Source organism: Dioscorea cayenensis, chromosome 5, assembly GCF_009730915.1.
Source record: "Dioscorea cayenensis subsp. rotundata cultivar TDr96_F1 chromosome 5, TDr96_F1_v2_PseudoChromosome.rev07_lg8_w22 25.fasta, whole genome shotgun sequence".
NCBI lineage: Eukaryota > Viridiplantae > Streptophyta > Magnoliopsida > Dioscoreales > Dioscoreaceae > Dioscorea > Dioscorea cayenensis.
In genome coordinates this window covers 28,620,587-28,628,427 of record NC_052475.1, presented here as the reverse complement: position 1 = coordinate 28,628,427, position 7,841 = coordinate 28,620,587, and positions in this window count along the sequence as shown.

Here is a 7,841-nt window from a genome sequence, read left to right as displayed (position 1 = left end):
AACATCTTCCGGCAATTCAATTTTTAAGCCTTTCAACTTTCCCAGACTAGATGAAACATGTCGAGAACGTACTCACGTATGTTCCCATCACCCTTATACCGCATAGAGACAAGTTTCCTTAGGACAAGACTCATCTCCGCCTTTATCACTTCTACGAGCGTTCCTCAAGGGTGTCAAGAAAGTGCCTAACATCATTTTCCTCGACATATAGTGTCCAGAAAAAGTCTCCAGGGATTGTATTCTTTATGATCATCAAACTAATGCGATTAGACCTCTCCCACCTCTCAAAAACTCTCCTATCCTCAAGAGAGCTTTGATCTGTAAGAGGTGCAGGATGGGTTCTCTTAATGCATGATCTAGATCCATACATCCCAAAACAAGTGTCACCTTGTTTTTCCAAGTCTTAAAGTTTGTGCCGCTAAGCACAGGAACACCACTGAGTGTAGCAGACACATTGCCAACACTCATGATATCAACTGTTCATAGAGCAATTAACAAAAATCAACTCACAATTAAATAACCAAAAATATAATAATCAAGCATATAAATAACAACCACCCATCTTCAAGTCAATTGTTGTGACATTAAACCTAGTCTTTGGACAGAGATTCAATCCACTAGTAATCAACTTGTTGCAGTAATCAAGTTTTATAGTAAAATCTAGTCAAGTATGAAGTCTTCCTTTGGGTCGACTAAATACTCAAAATAGACACTTAATAACTATAAACAACTTATTACCACATGTGCAAACAAATCTCTGCCAGACAACAGTCTTCCTTTGGGCCGACATGTTGTCTGCATGAGCATAAGCATGCACTAATACCATGATTATTTACAAACAAAAAGTTTCCACAACAGAGGTCACTTTGGTGACGATGCTGCTTCTACCAATTGCAGTAAATACCCAAGAAAGCTATAAAAGCAACTCTAAATTGTTATTTCCCAATGATTATTAAAGCCAACTTTATAATTATGAATTAAAAAATTAAATTCATAATAATTAAATCAAAATCCAAATATTATCCTAATCAAAATCAAAGTAACATAACTAATTAATTATACTGAAAAGCTTTGATTTTGATAATAATCATCAAGATTATAATGATAATAATAAATCTAAATATGTATCATGAATGACTTATAAATCAATTCAAATCAATTCATCTCTATCAGAGAAACAATGCCATGATATATATCTATATTATATAATATTAAAATAAATATTGAAATCCATGAATCAATTAATTCACACAAACACTGTGAATATTCAATATATATAATATTAAAATAAATATTGAAATCTATGAATCAATTAATTCACACAAACAATATCATTGTGATGTGTGCAGTTATTATATCATCTATACATATATATATATATATGACACGACTTAAAAAAATCTCACGATGGTAGGCAAACATGCACTCAATATATATATATATATCAATTAACAATTATGATATCATGTTCAGATTCTACTGAATATATTATATACATATATGAACACCCAATCAATATTGGATCAACTTCAGTATTAACATCAAAAATTCAGGATCGAAAGCATGCATAATAAAAAACGTGTTTACATGCATGCATATTAATCAATAAATTCAAAAATTTAATTAAAAATAAATCCCAAACAATTCCAAAAACAAGATGGCTCGGTACCACTTGATGGATCTAATGGGTATAAACCCCTAATTTCATAACCCCGGATCTTCTTGCTTGGAGATTGCTTAGGAACAAAAAAAGTGGCGGAAGCGTACCTGCACTTGAATCCATTGATTATGACGAAAGTGATTGGGTCTTGTGGTTCTTCTCACCGATCACACGCAGAGGGAGATGGGGAACCCCTAATTCGAAAAACCTAATTCGAATCTCGGATCGTTGCATGCTTACGTCGGGGACCACACCCTATTTATAAGAAAATCTTTATGAGGGCTAATTACAAATCCGCCCATCATAGATTTAACAATTTTGCCCCCAGGAATTCTACACAACATATGATTAATATGTATATCCACACATTTAAAATTAGATAATTAGGACCAAATTCAAACTTGAATCAGATCACAATTTGGGTCCATTCAAAACTTGAATATAATAAGATATACACAATTATAAACATTAGTTGTGTACGTCTACACAACTTATGCACATAAGTCCTTATATCCCTACATATTGTGTGGTCCACAACCCAACAAAAAATACTTTGTAAAAGTTCAAATTCAAAATATAAAAAATAAAAGAACACAATTTAACGCCATATATGCTTGAAATTGAAATGTTCATTGATAGATCAATTAAAGAAATATATGAATTTTAACGGTAATTTATCTATTTTGATTAAAAATGATCCATGGTTCCATATTCTATTATAAGATTTAAGTCACCATACAATCCGAAAAGACATTATCTCGATGGTGCCAAGAATGACAAGCATTTAGCTCCACTAGCTTAATGCAATCAAAAGGAAGCTCAATTATATTTTTTCCTCTACTGCCTCTTCCTGCAAGAGAATGATTGGTTGGTCACTTCTATTCTCGAGGTAAACTGCCATAATTTATTGTACTAATTTATTTTTATAAAATTTTAGCGATTTAAATAAATATACTTATCAATTTATTTAAAAATTAATATTATTTAGATAATAAAATAAATTTTTAATTTTAAAATATTTAATTTTGATTGTAATTAGTTAAATCAAGTTACTCTATAATGCAGCAGTGGATAGTTACTTGAATGATGAATGGGTAGATCCATAATCGAATTCTTAAGTTGATAATACTGTTATATTACACATCTTAATTGGTGCACTATGGTATCGATTGTTTTTTTTTTTTGAATTAAGTGGATAAACTACAGATTTATTAAAAAAGAGAGAAGGTAACAGAGAACACCAAGTACAGAAGAAATTAAAGTACCAGACATATGGTAAAATAAAGGATTGTTTTCCTCACCAGGGATGAGGAAAACAAATCAGAACTGAAAGAAAAAACAAAAAATACAAGAAGAGAAAAGATAACAAGCCAGGCTGGCGAAGTCAACCATCAGGAGACACAGGCCTGTCCAGCAACAACGAGAGCGGATTACTCCTGACCAGAGGTGTGCACCGAATCACCAGCGGGATCGGTTGATCTAGAGCTCAGGAAGTTAAGGGATCGTTTAATCCTCTGAACAGCATCAGAGGGTTTCTGCTGGTGGGCCTCCGCATCTGTAGAAATCCAAGAGAGAAGCAAATTAGCTGTTTTGTAGAGAGTAGAAAAAATGGGAGACTGAATTTGATTAAAAAGACGGTTGTTGCGTTCCAGCCAGACATTCCAGAATATTGCTCTAGAACAGAGATCCCAGATAATCTTGGAAGTAGGGTTCAAAGAGGGGATCCAAGTGGTCAAGATATTAGAAACAGAGAATGGAAGAGTATCAATGTCTAATAAACATTTAAAGTAAGACCAGACTCTTTCTGAGAAAGTACAATCAATGAAAAGGTGGTCCACTGTTTCTGAGTTGTTATGACATAGTATACATGTGTCAGTGGCATTTGGATTACAATCTTTTTTAAAAAGATTCTCAAGAGTCAGAATTTTATTGTCCCAGGCAAGCCAACAGAATAGAGTTATTTTACTAGGTGATTTTATCTTCCAGAATTTGGAGTGAAGTTGACTGCGGATTCCTCCATCAATAAGAAAGTTGTAGTATGATTTGACAGAGAAGGCTCCATTACTATTTAATGACCAGAGAAAGGAGTCCTCTTGTTCATTGGGACAATTCGGGATATAATTTTGAATCATGTTAAAGTCGTCTGTGGAGGTTGTTCTGAAAGTATTACCACGGGAATTAAGAATATGAAAAAATTGTCTTACTATAATCCAAGGAAAAGAACAACCCAAAAAGAGTGATGGCCAACGATTTTTTGGAGATATACCCTCTAGCCATCTATCAAACCAGAACAGTGTATTATTATCACTCCCAATTGATTTGATAATACATGATCGAAATGAGGGTAGAATGATATTAATTCCCGATCAGAAGAAAGACTTATTTCTAGGTGGTTGATGATATAAAATGCTAAGTGATTCTCTAATCGTGTAGTTGGCATTGATTATCTTGGTCCAACTGGAAACCGGCTTTGTTGTGATTTTCCACCACCACTTACCCAGCAATGCGTTGTTGAAGACCTGTAAATCCAAAATACCCCAACCACCCATGTTACGAGGTCGATGATTCTTTTTCCAAGCAATTAATCTAATTCCCTTAGGGTCCAAGATCCCGGCCCTTCCAAAGGAAAGTCTCTTCGATTTTATCGATCTCATGAATAACCCAAGCGGGAAGTTTGAATATCGACATCCAAATGACAGTCGGGAGTGATGAAAAGTATCGAATTGATAAGGGTAAGTCAACCCCCCAGGGAAAGGTAAATTGTTTTCCAGTGTGAAAGCCTATCGCGAACAGTATCAATTAACCTTGTCCAATCTTGTCGCCTAGGACGTCTACCAGAGAGGGGAACACCCAGGTATGTAATGGGTAGACAATCCCTATTGCAATTGAGAATTCTAGCTGAAGATGAGTGCGGTTGGTAACCAAAATTTATGGAGTAGAGACAGCTCTTAAAAAAATTAATTGAAAGACCAGAACAACCTTCAAAGAGATAAAGTAATAATTTAATGATTTTGAGATCATCATGTCCACCAGCAGGAAAAACAATTAAATCATCTGCATATTGTAATTGACAAATGCTGTTAGAGTGGTCGAGCTGAACTCCAACTAAAACTTTGGAATTGATAGCATGGTAGAACATAGCACTGAGGGTATCAGCCGCTAAGGCGAATAGGAGGGGAGAAAGAGGGTCACCTTGTCTTAATCCTCTTTTGCATCGGATATACCCCTGAGGTGTTCCATTAATGAGAATTTGTGTTTTGGCAGTATTGAGAATGGTGTGTATCCAAGAAATCCAACGGTTGCCAAAACCTCTAGCTTCGAGAATGTCAAGAAGAAAGTTCCAGTCTAATGAATCAAAAGCTTTAGCAAAATCAACCTTTAATGCAAAGCCTAGTAATTTCTTTTTTTGAAGATTAAAGATCACTTCCTGGGCAGCAATAATGTTATCAGCAATGCATCTACCCTTAATGAATCCGGACTGTGATATATATGTCGACTAATTCCCCAATTTTCTGACTCAATCTTGAAGCAAGAATTTTGGAAATGATTTTGCAAGTGGAATTGATGAGACTGATGGGTCTAAAATCTGTGACCTCATATGGGCCATTTGTTTTAGCAATGAGAGCTATGTGTACCTAATTGATACGTTCAAAGTTAATGGAACCAACATAGAAATCACTACAAAGTTTGATGAGGTCCTCCTGAATTAGGCTCCAGTGTTTTTGAAAAAAGAATATTGGGAAACCATCTAGGCCTGGGGCCTTATCCGTATTTAACTCAAACACGGCCTTTTTAATCTCATCAGAGGAGAACGGAACTTCAAGAGAAGAAAGATCAACATTATCTTTGTAATCGAATAGATAATGCCAATCGAACATGAAGCGATGAGTCATTGGAGTGCCAAGTAGGGTTTGGAAATGTTCAGTAAAAACTTCCCCAATTTCTTGGTTCCCTTCAATCCAACTCCCATTACTACTTATGCGTGGAGTCATTGGAGTGCCAAGTATCGATTTGTTTTTTAATAACCCCTTTCTAGATGGCACTTGTTGCTTTTGTCAAAAATAATAATAATAATTATTATTATTCTTAGTATGGTACGTTGATATATATATATATATATATATATTTCTGTAAATCAATTGTTTAAATTTTTTTTAACGTATATTTTCACTTAGAGACAGATCACAAAATGGAAATTGTTCGTGATAGGAATATCTTCAAGATTGTGAGAGCCACCATTAGTATTGGTATTGCCTTTAGCCCAACTTGTCGTCATTGCCCTTCATGCTTCCTTTTTGCAATGTGTTTAGCAAAAAACTTCTCTACGACCCTGAATCTCTAAACTTCTCTAAAAATTCTAACTTTTTCTATTCATTAAATATTTGCTATTTATGTCGAGATAATCAATGTTTTAATCTTCACCTTATTAAAAGAGTTGGAAAGAGCTTGACATCATTCATCATGGAGGAGCTTAACATGAAGTATTATTTATTATAGTAACAAAGAACTCTGCAATTCGAGCAAATAAAAAACCCTTGATTAACGAAAAGATATATTATGCAATTCTATCAATTTATTATTCTTCACAGCCATAAAGCACTTCTGTATATGTAAACACATATGATATATATGCTTAATTTATTTTTAAAAACATCTCTGGAAAAATTCTTTCTATTAATTTTTTTAAATTACAATATTATTCACAAGCCAATCCAACCAGGACTATAAATAATAGCATTATTTGTATGCATATACATATTATTATTACTTTTATTTAAAAATAATATATATATATATATATATATATATATATATATATATATATATATATATATATATATTAATTAATTAACAAGTGCGACAAGTGCCACCTCACTTGGGAGTTGTCTAAAAGACAAATAGGTATCAAATGGTACAGGCTGTGCATGAGCAATGACCTCATGAAGATTTAACATGTGGGGAGCTAACACATGGAGAAAAAGACATCCCTCGCACGTCAGCTCGAGATAATCTATCGGAGAATAACCTCACGCAATGATAAATCCTTCTTACCTTATAATCTTTGAGAGGTGAAGAATACGACTACTCATCCCAAGGGAGACCCCATAAATAGTCTTGTACAATTATTTCCTATGGTTTTGCACAATATTCAGTGTACAATGACATGTGGCATGGGTTTCAACCTTGAGCCATAGGGCTATAAATGAACCAAGTCTCTTGTGAGCTACTCAAAGCTCGGTTGGGTGAAAGTTCGTTCATTAAGTAAATGAGTCAAACTCAAAGCAAGCTTGAGCTTTATTTTTGAGCTCGAATTATTAACTGATCCGAGCCCAAGCCATATGTTGCTCGGCTCGTTAAGGTTCATGAGTCTGCTCAAAAGCTTGATAAACAAGCAAGCTCATAAGCCTACTAACAAACTTTTGCTCCCAAGCCTACTAACAAATATGTTAAACAAGCCTAATAATGAATATACTAGTTGCCAACCTGCTAAACGAGCTTGCTAAATATGTATTTTTTTCTATGTATAAATGGATTCATGTATTAAAAATAATTTATTTATAATAGTCATTATGATTCATTATTTTTTTTAACTTCTTTTGAGCCAAGTTTGTAGTAAGCTCGAGCTTGGCTCGTTTTTTTAACTGAGCTCGGAGCAAGCTCGAGACTAATTTTACCATCTTGAGCCAAACTCTAGCTTACAAATTTGGGTTCTAATCGAGCTCGAGCCGAACTCATACACTTCAAAGCTCTGCTTGGCTCGGCTCAATTGAACCCCCGCTACTCACTCATCACCATCCAAATATAATACCACTAGGATACCTGGTGATTCACAATAATTTATATTTTTAATAATCATTAAAAAAACCCACTAATATGTATTTAGGTTGGAGGTGGAATTATATCAATAGTGTTTAAATTATATTAAAAAAAAATTTCGATCATAATAGCTGAACAGGTAAAGCATCTAACTCTTTCAATTTTTTTTTACGTAAAATTAAAGATTTGACTCTTTTTAAATAAATCTTTGAGACTGAAAATAAAAATAAGTGTAGTAATTTGTCACTTATTTTTATCACCAAATTCTATAGTCTTATAATCTAGTCGGTTCATTTGATTATATCATTGACATAACCAAACAAAAATGTTGTCACGTTGGCGACAATAGTAAACAAAAAGACAA